Below are 15,956 nucleotides of genomic sequence, written 5' to 3'. Positions count from 1 at the left end.
TTGTTTCTAACTGAAAGCTTTTAAGTTACCAATGGTTGTCCAGGCTCCTATGAGTGCCACAGATTCCTCCAACTATTACTTGGGGCCCCCAAGTAGTTGTGGAATGAAAATGACACCCTTTCCCTTGGCAATATAATTCTAAAAGAAAAGGGGGGATGAGAGAGTCAGTTCCTAGGTAGGTTGATAAGAAGTCCAGAGTTCTTGAGAAGGAGAAAGGGGTCTGGAGCTCTCAAGGAGGAAAGGACAAACGTTCTTTTCTACATTGCTGTGTCTTCGTCAATATAACAGTGTATCTTGCTTAAGGATATGTTTCTCCTTAACAAGAACCTTCTGGCTAATCCTGTCATCTTAAAATGTATATTATGGGAGTGGGTCTGGTCAGATCTTTCTATTGTTCATCCTTGTCTTGTTAATTTAAGATGTATCTTGTAGGAGTGGCTCTGAAAAAGTATATAAGGCCTTGATAAAACAAGCTAGGGGGGCACTCTCTGTCCGCCTTCTGATGTCTGTGTCAGAGGCTTTCTTTGTCCCTTCTCTTACTTTAAAACTCTGCTACACAAAAGCTCTTGAGTGATCAAGGCTGGCCCCTGGTCCCGAAGCTAAATCTTCTTCAGTGACCATGGATCCGACATTGTTCACTGTAAGCTATCAGCTCCATGTGAAGTAGTATTATACATTTCTTCTTTTTATTATTTTGTTTTCTGTTGGAGTATAGTTGCTTTACAATATAGTGTTAGTTTCTGTTGTACAACAAAGTGAATCAGCTCTATGTACACATATATCCCCTCTTTTTTGGATTTCCTTCCCATTTAGGTCACCACAGAGCAGAGTCCCCTATGGTATACAGTCATTTCTCATTGTTACTTATTTTATAGATAGTAGTATACATATATCAAACTCAGTCTGTCAGTCCATCCTTCCCTGAAGGGTTATTATACATATTATATGCATTTAAGAGGAAATGGCCTCACACCGCAGCAGGGCATGGGGCCCACAGCCAAAGCACTTGCATGCAGAGACAGTGAGGTTGGACCATAGGCACTAGACCTGGAAAGTCTCTGCTGAAATGTAATTATGGGATCGACAGCTCCCATTGTAGGACAGTTGGAGCACATGTTGATTTGGAGTTGGGGGAAGTAGTTACTGACATTCAGGTCAGGAAAGATGGCACTGCGTGCTAGTGGCAGCCTTAATATAAAGAAGAGAAACACTCGGGAACACAGGATAAATGGCTTCATTTGCACCACCTTTGGTATGTGGAACTACTGAGCAATGGCTATTACCTGGACATAGAGGGACTAATCAGATTATTCAGATCTGGGAATTTTTATAAGAAGTAGTTTTCAGCCTCGACTCTCAAGCAGAATCCTTTGTTAAGATAAATTCCAGCATACACACCAGGCCTGCTGACTCCATCACTAAGAGAATATTCCGTCAGGGGTTGCATATATGCCTGCTAGAAATGAGGGCTCTGCCACTAAGAGCTGTGTGCCTTGGGCTGGGCTAGTGTAATCCTCTGCCCTTCCATTCCCTTACCTGTAAAGTCGTGATACGAATGGTACCTAGAGCAGGTACAATGGAGAACATATGGAGTTTCTTCGGAAAACTAAAAATAGAGCTACTATGGGATCCAGCAATCCCACTCCTGGGCATATATCTGGAGAAAACAGTAATTTGAAAAGATCTCATGCACTGCAATGCTCATAGCAGTATTATTTACTATAGCCAAGATATGGAAGTAACCTAAGCATCCTGCAACAGATAAAGAAGATAAGGTATAAAGAGAATGAAATAATGCCATTTGCAGCAACATAGACAAACCTAGAGATTGTTATGCTGAGTGAAGTAAGTCAGAAAGAGAAAGATAAACATCCTATATAAAATATAGAATATGATATAAATATCCATATATAAATATGAAATCTAAAAATGATACCAATGAATTTATATAGAAAACAGAAACAGACTCAGTCATAGAGAACAAATTATGGTTACCAAAGGGGAGGGCGGGGAGAGATAAATTAGGAGTTTGGGATTAACAGATACAAACTACATCTGTAAAATAGATAAACAACAAGGCCCTACTGTATAGTGCAGGAAACTATTCAGTATCCTGTAATAAACCATAGTGGAAAAGAATATGAAAAACATGTCTATTATGTGTAACTGGATCAGTGTACTGTACACCAGAAATTAACACAGCAGTAAATCAATTACACTCCAGTAAAGACAGAATGGTACCTATGTTACACAGTCAAGTTTAGGTGAGTTAGTGCCCATAGTGGGAAGGCTATCTGGCACTTAGAAAGAACTTAATGAACAGTTATCATAACTTGGATCTTGTATCACCACAACCAGTTAGTTATTTTTACTTTCACCACAGACTTCAGTTATTTTTACTTTCATGTTGATACTATCACTGGAGGATGAGGAAGGGATAAGTTGGGATTTTGTTACTTTCCAAAATTAAGGCAGTGGAATCCTCCCACCCCCATTTATTTTCCAAGTACAAATAGATTTTTCTGAATAGTGACTCTCATAACAGAGAAATAGTCTGTTTTTGTTAATTACTAATGCAAAGAAGGACAAGCAGATGATTTACTGTGCATATCCTAGTTGGACTCTCCTAGAAGACTGTACAATGATACACTCTTTAATGTTAGGACTTGAGAACATGCCACAGGTCACAATGTATGTCCCAGGATCTTTCCATCCTTTTTGTATGAAAATTCAATTTAAAATGTTATATTAAAAAAAAAATGTTATATTAAAGCCACCCAAAGAAATACTGTACTGGGTAACAATTTTTATTAATGGTAAAGAGACACAAATATTCCACATAAAATGAAGTGCTGGTGTGAGTGTGTGGTTATAACTACCTCTTTCCCAAGGAATGCAGTCCAGGAGAGGCAGGCTGGTCAGCAGCAAGCCCAGGGCTGCCACTGTGTCTCAGGGATCACAGATAGCCCAGCTGCCACCTGCAAAAGGTAATTCACTGTGGTTTCTGTACACAGTGGCCTTTTGGGTTGTTTGTTTGCTTGTTTCCTTGGGGCACAGTTGCTTTACAATGTTGCGCTGGTTTCTGCTGTGCAGTGACGTGAACCAGCCACGCGCGTGCGGTGACGTGAACCAGCCACGTGCGTATGGTGACGTGAACCAGCCACGCGCGTGCGGTGACGTGAACCAGCCACGTGTGTATGGTGACGTGAACCAGCCACCCGTGTGCAGTGACGTGAACCAGCCACACTCGTGTGCAGTGACGTGAACCAGCCACGCGTGTATGGTGACGTGAACCAGCCACCCGTGTGCAGTAATGTGAACCAGCCACACTCGTGTGCAGTGACGTGAACCAGCCACGCGTGTACAGTGACGTGAACCAGCCACGCGTGTACGGTGACGTGAACTAGCCACGCGCGTACACAGACCCCCTCCGTCCTCAGCCCCCCTGCCAGCCCCGCCCCCCGGGTCAGCACAGAGCTCTGAGTTCAGCGCCGTGTGCTGTACAGCAGCTTCTCACTAGCTGTCTTAATTCAAAATTTGCTTTTCAAAAAAACATGTTTTGAGGCCAATTAATACCATAGGCCTTTACCCAGAGAGCTCCCATCACTTTACAGTGTTCACAGTAGTACTTAGAACAATCTAGTTGAGTAGAAACAGAGGTGTTTTAATAGGGCCAGTTCTACTTATAACAAAAATCTTATTTTTGCTGAAATATCATCTTAAAGCTTGAGTAGAAGATGCACTTGCTTAAAACTACAGCTGTAAACGAATATTATACGATGTACTTGTCATATTCACTTGCAATGGGAGCAATAAATTTCCAAGAGTTGTAGCCAGCCCGGTATTGGTGCAGAGAGCTGTCGGCTACCAGATGAGAAACTGTCTAGATGAAAAGACACTATTGCAATCAGAGGTCACGGGATCAGAAGACGTGAAGAGTCAGGGGAGCAGGGGGCCTGGGGCGGTGGGTGGGGAGAGGAGCACGTGTGGTCAGACAGGTGGGGAGGCTGGAAGTCCCCTGCTCAGAGAGGCCCTGGAGAAAGTGACAGACTCTGGGGTCAGGCATGTGGATTAGCCCCAGGCAGGGAAAATCACCTGTCTGACTTGCAGTAAGGAAACTACCACCTGAGTCCTACTTTCCTGTTTAGTATAGTTGGGACGCTGAAACTATCCCTTGTATAGGGTTGTTGTTAGATTTATGAGATAATATCCATACACAGCAATTTGTCAAGTCCTCAAGTAAATCAGGGATGCTTAGCTGGTTTATGAAACAAAATTTCTTCCAGTTCACAGATGACTAATTAGGCCCATAGTGGGCTTATAGTAGAATTATAATTTATTTATGAATTCCTAGAAATGTAATGAAGTCACCTACCACTGTCTTTGGTTCCTACTCTGCCCACTCCACTCAGTTATGTCACCGGTCTTTGTGGACTGCTAAATTTGTGACTCTTGAAGTGGTAGCACCAGTAAGCAGAATTTTTCAGTGGGATAGAAGCCACAATGTGCAAAATACATCCAGAGATTTCAGGATCTTAAAAAGAGTTGTCGCTCTCAGAAGCCAGCATGAGAGGTATCAGAAAGAAGATCCAGATCATAGTATTGATTGGTGAAAAGGAGTTTATTAGGAAACTGGTGTGTGGGAATATTAACCTTACAGGTATAAACAATCTAAAATCATTGTGGCAAGTAAATCCGAGGCTTCTAAAATATTTGTACAAAACAGGTTAGTCATATTCAGCTGACTTGATCACAATTAAAATTTTCTCTATATAAAATGTATGTATATTGCATATTAAACATATATCTAAATATATATGAATCTCATGTTACTTGAAGCAATTTTTCTTATAAGCCTTTTCCTGATTTCCTATTGTTTCAAGAAGTTCTTGAGAGATGGAATTCCTAAAAATTTTGAGCAAGGCATTTGTAAAAGAAAAAAACAATTTGCTGAGTGAAATCATCCACTAGAGGGTGCAACCATATCACACGTGAAGGTGATTTGGGACAAAAATAGAGAAGAAAGGGATGCATGCTTGTATGATGGGTCTCTTTAGAGGGGAGATATACTATGTGGTTCTAAGGTAGTGTGCACTGGAGTTGCTCCAGTTAACAGCTAAAAGGCAATTCCTAGACTGTCCAGATCCATATCTGGGGGCCAGGTCTAGGAATCTGCATTCTTAATAAGCCCTCCAAGTGATCTTTATGACTGAGACTTAACTAAGTTTCACCCTTTCCACACACACACATACATACTTCCTACCCACATCTGGGTTGATTAACATATGTATTGAAGACGAATACAAATTACTTAAGGAATTAATAGGTGTGTTGCTTTACGAATTTACTTTAAAAATATTTAACCAATACTTGGTTGTATGTTTCCCTTGAAGATTATGGTGAAAATGTATGGGGTGTTCTGGTAGCACTTTGAATGTGTTCCTGCTTCAGCTATGTTGAACCAGTGGGGAAACCTGGGACTGTGTGTCCAGGGAATATTTAATTATGGGCTGAGGCTTGGAAACAAGAGGGACTCCGTCTCACAAGATGGCACGTTACCTCTTCCCCACAGATTCAAGCCTCACCAGGGACTCTGAAACTCGCCCTGCTGTTCACAGTGTCCCACGAAGGGTCTACATAGGCCAGGCAGCAATTTGTGCCTGAATGATCATAGCCTTGCGCTTGAGGAGAAATCGTCTGTGTGCTAAGCAGAACCGGAGACTAGGAAATTAAGAGACTTAAAAAAACCTAGACAAGATGGAGTATTAAAAATAAAGATTTCGCTTTGCTGACAAAGGCCCATACAGTCAAGGCCATGATCTTCCCAGTGGTCATGTGTGCATGTGAGAGTTTGACTATAAAGAAAGCTGAGCACCGAAGAATTGATGCTTCTGAACTGTGGTGTTGGAGAAGACTCTTGAGAGTCCCTTGGACTGCAAGGAGATCCAACCAGTCCATCCTAAAGGAGATCAGTCCTGGGTGTTCATTAAAAGGACTGATACTGAAGCTGAAACTACAATAATTTTGCCACCTGATGCAAAGAGCTGGCTTACTGGAAAAGACCCTGATGCTGGGAAAATTGAAGGCAGGAGAAGAGGGTGACAGAGGATGAGATGGTTGGATGGCATCACTGACTCAATGGACATGCACTTGGGCAAACTGGGAGATGGTGAGGGACAGGGAGGCCTGGCATGCCTGCAGTTTCTTGGAGTCACAAAGAGTCAGACACGACTTGGCAACTGAACAACAAAAACAACAAAAGACCTAGTTTTGAAATTGAGATTATTATTATTATTTATTTTATAAATGAAATAGATAAACAACAAGGACCTATCATAGCACAGAGAATCACGCTCAATATCTTGTAACAACCTAAAAGTGAAAAGAATCTGAAAAAGAATATATATATTTACATATATATATATACACACACACATATATACACAGATATAATTGAATCACTTTGCTGTACATATGAAATATGGTAACTCAATTATACTTCAATAAAAAAATATATGTGTGCATATATATTTATATAGATAGATAACATAGGTTGTTGTTGTTTAATTGCTAAGTCATCTAACTCTTGCGATCCCACGGACTAGAGCCCACCAGGTTCCTCTTTCCATGGGACTTTCCTGGCAAGAATACTGGAGTGGGCTGCCCTCTCTTCCTCCAGGGGATCTTCCCGGCCCAGGGACTGAACCTGTGTCTCCTGCACTGCAGGCAGATTCTCTACCACTGAGCCACCTGGTCTGCCCAGATACCCTTCATTTCATAGATGAAGAAACAGGCCTGGAGAACTGAATTGATTTGCCCAGTGAAAATTATTAAATGCCTTATTGAGTAGTAGATTTTTTTTCATTCAGGAGCTAATTGTTGAAGCATCACAAGTTATCAGATATTTATTCTAGGTGCCAGGGAACAAAGTAGTCAAGCCTACTGCTTTTATGAAGGTTACATAAATGTCATAATTGTGGAATATTTTGTGTTTTTTGGAACAGAGGATTGTATAACTGCCCATCAGTCAGATACAATGTGCTTTTGTTTCGTAAGCGCTTCTTTCCCAATTGTCTTTAACTGTGTATTTGTGTGCGAGTGTGTGTTTTCTGTATTTATTGTTCTAAAACATTCTTTTGGGTGGCAGCAAAGAAAAGGAGAAGTTTCTCTCTGGAATTGCTATTGTACAGAAGTGCCAGCCCAATTCTACTGACAGCCCATTGTCAGCGCTTGTTTTCATGTGTGAATGTTGTATATAACGTGATTGGGTTGAGTTTTGTTGTCTTTGTTTTCATTGCTGTTGTTTTTAGTCTCAGACAGTCACATACCAATTTGAATACATCAGATATATATGACAGTCAAAGAAGTTTTAATCTCTCTCAATATTGAGTCAGATTTTGGATATAATAATACAAATAAAGCAAATAGTGTTTCAAACAATATGTTTTAAAATCAGCTTTATCAGTACTTTGACATCAAGCATAATTAATTGGCTCAATATATTACCTTTGGATTTGTTTTGGCATTTTAGAGACTCAACTTTTGCTAAGAATTTTGTCCTAAAACTGATGAATTTTTATTAAAGAGAAGAGCTCTTTGGCCTTTCCAGGGGTACAGACACATCTCAGAGGTATTGTAAATTTGGTTCCAAACCATCACAATGAAGTGAATATTACAATATGGAGTCACACACGTTTTTCTGCTTCCCAGTGCTTACCAAAGGTATGTTCACACTATACTGCAGGCTATTTATGTGTGCAAGAGCATTACATCTAAGAAGCAATGTACATACTTGAATTAGATAATACACTGTTCCTAAGAGTGCTAATCATCATCTGAATCTTCAGGAAGTTTTAATTTTTCCACAATAGTTACATCAAAGATCATTGATCATCACAGGAATATAATAATAATGAAAAGTTGTGAAATGCTGTGAGAATTTCCAAAATGTGACACAGTGACAAGAAGTGAGGAAATGCTGTTGGAAAAATGCATTTTTTTCCAACACAGGGTTGCTACAGTCTGCCAATTTGTAAAAAAGGCAATATCTTTAGTGTAAAATTAAATGAAACACAATAAAATGGTTTGCCTATGTGTAAATTTCTTAAATTGCATGTGAACTGTGTATTTCCTTTTCTGGGAAGAAGTCAAAAGCTTGCATTGATTCTCAGAGAAGTTTGAGACACTTTCTGGATTAAAACCCCTTACTTTAAAACTGCTCTCTCTTAATTGGTTCAATATTACTGAGCACATCCACTTCTTACAAAATAAGGAAGCCCTGGATGAGGGAAGGGTGAGGTACATGAAATCTCTACAGACTGGAACTGAAACTTGTGGTCTGGGGGTTTGACAAATTTGGGAAACAAAGAGTAACTCTGCAACCACAATTGGCCAGATTTCCTCATCTGCAGAACCTAGAATGGGTAGCAATCCTAAATGCTGCTTCTTAGCCTCCTGGGAAGGGGGTGGGAAAGAACATGTGGTAATTGTTCCTGCTGTCATGGAGATGCTCAGATAAGATCTGTATAAGAAAGGCAACTCTTCTCCTTTCAGTCCCACATCTAGTTTTCCTCCTTTTACAAAGAAATTGCTTTGACCAGGCAAAGATTTTGGGTTAGCTGAGCATCTCATTTCAGTTCCAAGGATACCAGAATGCTTTGTTCAGGTCCTGGCCAAGTTGTCGGCTTCCTGCATGATCCCTTAGGTCTGATTGCAGTCTGCATGGAATTTCTTAGGATATATGTGAAAATTGTTCACATTGTAGAACAGATTCCATTTTTCTTTCTGGAGCGTAAGAGTGAGAAGTGAATATGAAAAGAGCTCTTACTCAAAGGTTCTTATGTAATGTGGCAGTTTAGTCACTAAGTCATGTCTGACTCTTTGCAACCCCAGGGACTGTAGCCCGCCAGGCTCCTCTGTCCATGGGATTTTCCAGACAAGAATACTGGAATGGGCTGCCATTTCCTTCTCCAGGGGATCTTCCCCATCCAGGAATTGAACCTGGGTCTCCTGCATTGCAGGTGGATTCTTTACCAACTGAGCCACCAGGAAGACCTTCATGTAATATCTAATAGTCTTATGTAATAGTATGTCATTATTTGCCTTTTTGGAAATCAAATAAAAATGGATTTTTTTCTATGCTTCTTTTTCTGCTTCTTTTTCTATGTCCTTCATTCCCAGTTATTAAAATTCTGAAAATAAATACCTTTCTCTGCAGCAGATTTGCTAGTCAATTTCTCTAACACCACTAAACCCCTGCAAAGGGCTGTGAATTAAGACAATCTAATATAATTCTAATAATTTGTTCTTATAAAAATAATGAAGTGAAGCTTTGTTATCCACATTGAAAAGGAAGAAGGAAGGTTTAATAGCCTCATTTAAATATCTGTTCTATCAAGGATCATAAAAGCCTTCTGATGCTTGAATTGACTGTGATACAAGGGGAAAGAGGACAAGGTGAATTTGGGGTTATGTGACACTTTAGAGCGGTGTGGGGTGGATTTGTCTGAGGAAACTGCAAAAATTCAGTGTGAGCATCAGGTGGGGTGACTGAGCGAGACCAAGTAATGAGCAGCCTTGAGTACCAACCCAAAGCGAGAGGACAGAGGCTGTCAGATTGACATGGGTGGGTTAATATGCAGGGAGAAGATACAGGGCATCAGACTGGCATGGGTGGGTTAATACGCAAGAGGTAGAAAATATTCTCGGATTTCCTTCATAGAATTTTCTGGAAATAAATTTGGAGTGAAAAACAAGCCACATGGGATACCAGTCTGGACTGCTGTCTTTGAGAGAGATGGCAAAGTGTTGCCTGTCCGTCCGAGGGGATGCGGGGGTGGAGAGAGTGGGCGAGTGGCCAAAATGATGGAATTCCTCTCCTGCTATGAACTCACCAAATGCCCAGTATATCTGGGGACAAAAGTCCACAGAATGGCTGATTTTTGAGATCAGATGTACACGAACAGAAGTGAAACAGCCAATATGGACAGAGCAGATAGAAATAGAGAAAACGAGCTGCAGGTACCTGCAGAAAGCAGGCGGGAGATGAGGATTAAGACTGTGGATTTGAAATTAAGGTCAAGTTTAAGCAAATTTCCCAAGGATAATGTGGGACAGGATTTTAGGGTTTGCAGTTAGCAGAGTTTTACAAAGTCCAATTTTGTGCTGTAAGGAGGATGAATTGAATGGAGGGTGATGACTTAGCAGACCCTGCTACTCATTTCCTCCCCTCTGGATGGACTGATGGTGCCAACATTTGGGTCTTATTAACTATGATTTCTACTTTGGAGAACACCAGTTCTCACATGTGTAAACTTCCTTAGCTTCCTTCTTCAGACTAAAGGCATTTTTATAACTGCATAACACCCTTTTTACTTCCTTTCCTCTTATTTAAATGGACAAAATGTCCCTTCAGACATTCCAAGACCCTTTGATTATATCTTTTCCTTTATTTTTAACTTCTCTTTTTGTATACTTTTCCCATTCAATATGAAAACCTGCTTTTATGTCTCAGTCAAATTTTATTTCACAGTAGTTTATTACTTATATTAACTGCATGTTCATTATAGAAAATGTATAAAATTCAGGAAAATAAATCAGAAATAGAATCATTCATAATCTCATCTGCCATGTGTAATCTCAATATTGTGAAGAGGTCGATTCTCTTCCAGTTTCTTTTCTTTTAAAAAAAAATTTTATTGGAGTGTAGTTGACTTTCAATTTTATATTAGTTTCAGGGTACAGCAAGGTGAATCAGTTATATATATACATACACTTGTTTCCTGAGAAACCTGTATGTGGGTTAAGAAACAACAGTTAGAACTGGACATGGAACAACTGAGTCATTCCAAATAGGGAAAGGAGTCCGTCAAGGCTGTATATTGTCACCCTGCTTATTTAACTTATATGCAGAGTACATCATGAGAAACGCTGGGTTGGAAGAAGCACAAGCTGGAATCAAGATTGCCAGGAGAAATATCAATAACCTCAGGTACGCAAATAACACCACCCTTATGGCAGAAAGTGAAGAGGAACAAAAGAGCCTCTTGATGAAAGCGAAAGAGGAGAGTGAAAGAGTTGTTGGCTTAAAGCTCAACATTCAGAAAACTAAGATCATGGCATCTGATTCCATCACTTCATGGCAAATAGGTAAACAAACAATAGAAGCAGTAACAGACTTTATTTTCTTGGGCTGGATGAAGCATGACCTGGAATTAAGGTTGGCAGGAGAAATATCAACAATCTGAGATATGTAGATGGTATCACTCTAATGGCGGAAATTGAAGAGGAAGCTCTCAATGAGGGTGAAAGAGGAGAGCGAAAAAGCTGACTTAAAACTCAACACTCAAAAACCCCCCAAAACTCAACATTTAAAAAACTAAGATCATGGCATCCAGTCTCATCATTTCATCACAGATAGATGGAGAAAAAGTGGAAACAGTGACAGATTTTATTTTCTTGGGCTCCAAAATCACATGGATGGTGACTGCGGCCATGAAATTAAAAGATACTTGCTCCTTGAAAGAAAAGCTATGATGAACCTTGACAATGTATTAAAAAGCAGAGACATCACTTTGCTGAAAAAGGTCTGTATAGTCAAAGCTATGGTTTTTCCAGTGGTCATGTATGGATATAAGACTGGGACCATAAAGAAGGCTGAACACCAAAGAACCAATGCTTTTGAATTGTGGTGCTGAAGGAGACTCTTGAGAGTCCCTTGGACAGCAAGATCAAACCAGTCAATCATAAAGGAAATCAGTCCTGAATATTCATTGGATGGACTGATGCTGAATCTGAGGTTCCCATACTTTGGCCACCTGATGTGAAGAGCTGACTCATTCAACAAGACCCTGATGCTGGGAAAGATTGAGGGCAGGAGGAAAAGAGGGTGGCAGAAAATGAAATGGCTAGATAGCATCACTGATTCAATGGACATGAATTTTAGCAAACTCTGGGAGATAGTGGAGGTCAGAGAAGCCTGATGTGCCACAGTCCATGGGGTCACAATAAGTTGGACATGACTTAGCAACTGAAGAGCAGCAAGCACTTTTCACATTCTTTTCCCATATAGCTTACTACAGAATGTTGAGTAGCATTCCCTGTCCTGTATGGTAGGTCCTTAGTAGTTAACTATTTTATTTTTTAATTGGAGGATAACTGCTGTACAATATTGCTTTAGATTCTGCTGTACAACGATGTGAATCAGTTATAACTGTACATATATCACCTCCCTCGTGGGCACAGCCTCACATCCCACCCATATAGGTCATCACAGAGCACTGAGCTTAGCTCGCTGTGTTACAAAGATGCCTCCCACTAGCTACCTGTTTTACACAAGTTAGTGTGTATATTATGTCAATGCTACTCTCTCAGTTCATCCCCCCCTTTCCCCTCCTGCTGTGTTCACAAGTCCATTCTCCAAGTGTGTAGTTTCTTTTAAAACTTTTGTTTCAAAAGCATCACTCTTCCCTGGTCTTGTGCCTCCTTCCGGCTGCTGCTGTTTGTTTCTGCCGGAGAAGTCATGATGACTGCTTCCTACACCTTTCTGCATCCAGACTCAAAACTCTCAGAATTACCTCCTACTCTTGCCTAAGCACAGGCATCTCAAACTCATGTGTCCTGCCTGGAGCTCTTATGTTATATCCCCGGGTTTGTTTACCTGCATGTGTATTCTTCTCCAGTGAATAACCAGACTCTTTACCCAGTCACCCAAGGCAGAGAGCTGACGGCCATTTCCTACACCGTGTCCTTCATCTTCAGCCCTTGCAGTAGTTCAGGAACCAAACCCCACCGTATGACTTCCTCTCTATGCTCTCAGCTGGTGCTGTTTTGAATCATTTTATTTCCTAGCTTGCATGTTTTATCGTGCTTGCTCACTCACATGAGCAATTCATCTTCCACATATGGCTGCAGCACAAAATTGCAAAAATGTGAATATGTTAATTCCTTATTTAATATCCTTAAATGTCTTTTCATTTCCTTCTGGATAAAGTTGAAATCCTTTAGCAAAGCATCCTATATTGCCTGGCACTTGCTTTCTGTTTAACCTCATCTAGTATCTGTCTTAACAGAAATATTAATATTAATAGCTTTATATTGTTAATTCTCACAACTGTTCTGTGATGGATAGCTTATTTTTACTTTCACTGTAGGTGAGGATGGGAGATTAAGAAACTTCGCTATGGTCATCCTTCTCTCTGGAAAAGCCAGCTGCTTTCAACTTGTGAATCATTCATACTCTGCATTTAAATGCACCATTTTCTTTTCTTTCTTTTTTTTTTTTTTTAGGTCTTTTAAATTCTTTTTTTTTTTTATTTCTATTTTTTTTTTTTCCAGTGGGTTTTGTCATACATTGATATGAATCAGCCATGGATTTACATGTATTCCCAATTCCTATCCCCCCTCCCACCTCCCTCTCCACCCGATTCCTCTGGGTCTTCCCAGTGCACCAGGCCGGAGCACTTGTCTCATGCATCCCACCTGGGCTGGTGATCTGTTTCACCATAGATAGTATACATGCTGTTCTTTTGAAATATCCCACCCTCACATTCTCCCACAAAGTTCAAAAGTCTGTTCTGTATGTCTGTGTCTCTTTTTCTGTTTTGCATATAGGGTTATCGTTATCACCTTTCTAAATTCCATATATATGTGTTAGTATGCTGTAATGTTCTTTATCTTTCTGGCTTACTTCACTCTGTATAATGGGCTCCAGCTTCATCCATCTCATTAGGACTGGTTCAAATGAATTCTTTTTAATGGCTGAGTAATATTCCATGGTGTATATGTACCACAGCTTCCTTATCCATTCATCTGCTGATGGGCATCTAGGTTGCTTCCATGTCCTGGCTATTATAAACAGTGCTGCGATGAACATTGGGGTGCACGTGTCTCTTTCAGATCTGGTTTCCTCAGTGTGTATGCCCAGAAGTGGTATTGCTGGGTCATATGGCAGTTCTATTTCCAGTTTTTTAAGAAATCTCCACACTGTTTTCCATAGCGGCTGTACTAGTTTGTTAAATGCACCATTTTCTTAGCTAGAGTGTCCTTACCTCTCTAGATCTCACTGGAGATGTCTAGTCATCATTCAGCAACAGTTTCAGGTGCCCCTTCTCATTGGAAGCATTTTCTAACCATCCGGCAAACACAATCACTCCTCTGAATGACAGAGGCAATGTGGGCTACCTAAAACCATACATGTGGGCATAACATTGATTTAAGTCTGAATCCCAAGTCCACCATGTAAAACCCGAGACCTTAAACAGTTTGTTTAACCTCCATTGGCCTCAGTTTGTGAGGTCACTTGTGACTCTATGATAAGAACATATAGTTCATGTTTCTTGAGAGGGTTACTGGAGGTTATGTGTATAACAAAGCATGCCCACAGTCAGCAACCAGCAAACTCTGATTATAGAGGCCACTAACTTAATGCATCTTAATGTATCATTACTGTAGATGACCTAGACTCTACCAAATTACCTTAACAGTAATCCAGGAGGACAGTTTCCCTCAGACCTCAGTGACCTAGTAATCTGTGTACTGGCTGAAATATTTCTGTGTATTTAATATTTATGTGTATTTAATATTTAATTGACCACATTTCTCTCTTTGCTTTGGCTTCTATAATGTTGGAAGCACACAGCTCTACCATATAAGCAGCATACAGACTGTGCCATGAATTTCCCTTATGTTTGCTCTAGTATTATACTTCATTTGCTTTCTTTTCTTACACCCTCCTTAACCTTGTGTCTTATGTTTTGGGATGTGTTTCCAAAAGCAGGCTCAAATTCTTTTTTGCATTGTGATGGACTGCTAACAATCATGGAAGGCTACAAGAGGGCTGCTGAGTGCCCTGAAAGGCTCTGTAGATTGAGTGACAGGTGAATACTTGACCTGTCACATCTTGATAATGGGAAGAAAATAACACCAATGCTGCAATTGCGGATATGATAATTTGTACTATTTTATGTAGATAAAACTTGATTGAAATAAGAATGACAGCTCAAAGGAGCTGAGGTGTGCTTTACCTAATACATGTGCAACATGAAAATGCTCTGAGCCGGTAAGGCCCATGCAGAAACTTCATTTCGGCCATATTTGTGTCTCAAAGCTTTGGGAATTGTGAAAAGAAATATGGCTCCCTTTGATGTGATGAACTTTTGAGCAAAAATGTAAGGGATGGAAAATCTTACGAATATTTGAAAACTAACTGGAAACGTGCACCAGCAGTACTGGATAGTGACTCAGAATTGCTTCCAATCATTTACATAATTAAAGGTGGCCTGTGAGTTGTATTGCCAAGATTAGGTTAAAAACAAAGTCTTCAAATGCAGTACATATATACAATGGGCTATTTACTACTCAGCAATAAAAAGAATGAAATAATGCCATTTGCAGCAACATGGATGGACCTGGAGATTATTAAACTAAATGAAGTAAGTCAGAAAGAGAAAGACAAAGACCCTATGATATCATTTATATGTGAAATCTAAAATATGACACAAATGTATTTATTTACAAAGCAGAAACAGACTCAGACATAGAGGACAAACTCATGGTTGCCAAAAGGGAGGGAAGTGGGGAGGATTGGATTGGAAGTTTGGGGTTAACAGATGCAAACTATTATTTAGATTTGATAAACAATAAGGTCTTACTGTATAGTATAAGAAACTATTCAGTAACCTTGGAGGAACACATGGCAACCCACTGCAGTATTCTTGCGTGGAGAATTTCCACAGACAGAGGAGCTCGGTGGGCAACAGCCCATGGGGTCACAAAGAGTCGGATATGACTGAAGCAACTAAGCACATTCAGTAACCTATGATAAACCATAATGGAAAAGAATGTGGAAAAGAATGTATATTCATGAATAACTGCATCACTTTGCTGACACCTGAAACTAACATAACATTTTTAAATCAACTGTATTTCAATAAAATAAATTAAAAAATTAAGTCTTC

The 15,956-nt window shown here is 40.0% G+C and overlaps 1 protein-coding gene across 2 annotated transcripts in view; it reads right to left on the bottom strand.

The window, feature by feature from the left end:
* The window catches only part of MARCHF1 (membrane associated ring-CH-type finger 1), a 1,121,888-nt gene that overhangs the window by 25,282 nt on the left and 1,080,650 nt on the right, over positions 1-15,956 (bottom strand). The gene's annotated exons all lie outside the window — the stretch shown is intronic.

This window comes from Cervus elaphus, chromosome 17 (assembly GCF_910594005.1).
Source record: "Cervus elaphus chromosome 17, mCerEla1.1, whole genome shotgun sequence".
In the NCBI taxonomy this organism is placed as follows: domain Eukaryota; kingdom Metazoa; phylum Chordata; class Mammalia; order Artiodactyla; family Cervidae; genus Cervus; species Cervus elaphus.
Note: the sequence above shows the minus strand (reverse complement) of the source record. Positions and strands in the feature narration are given on the sequence as shown.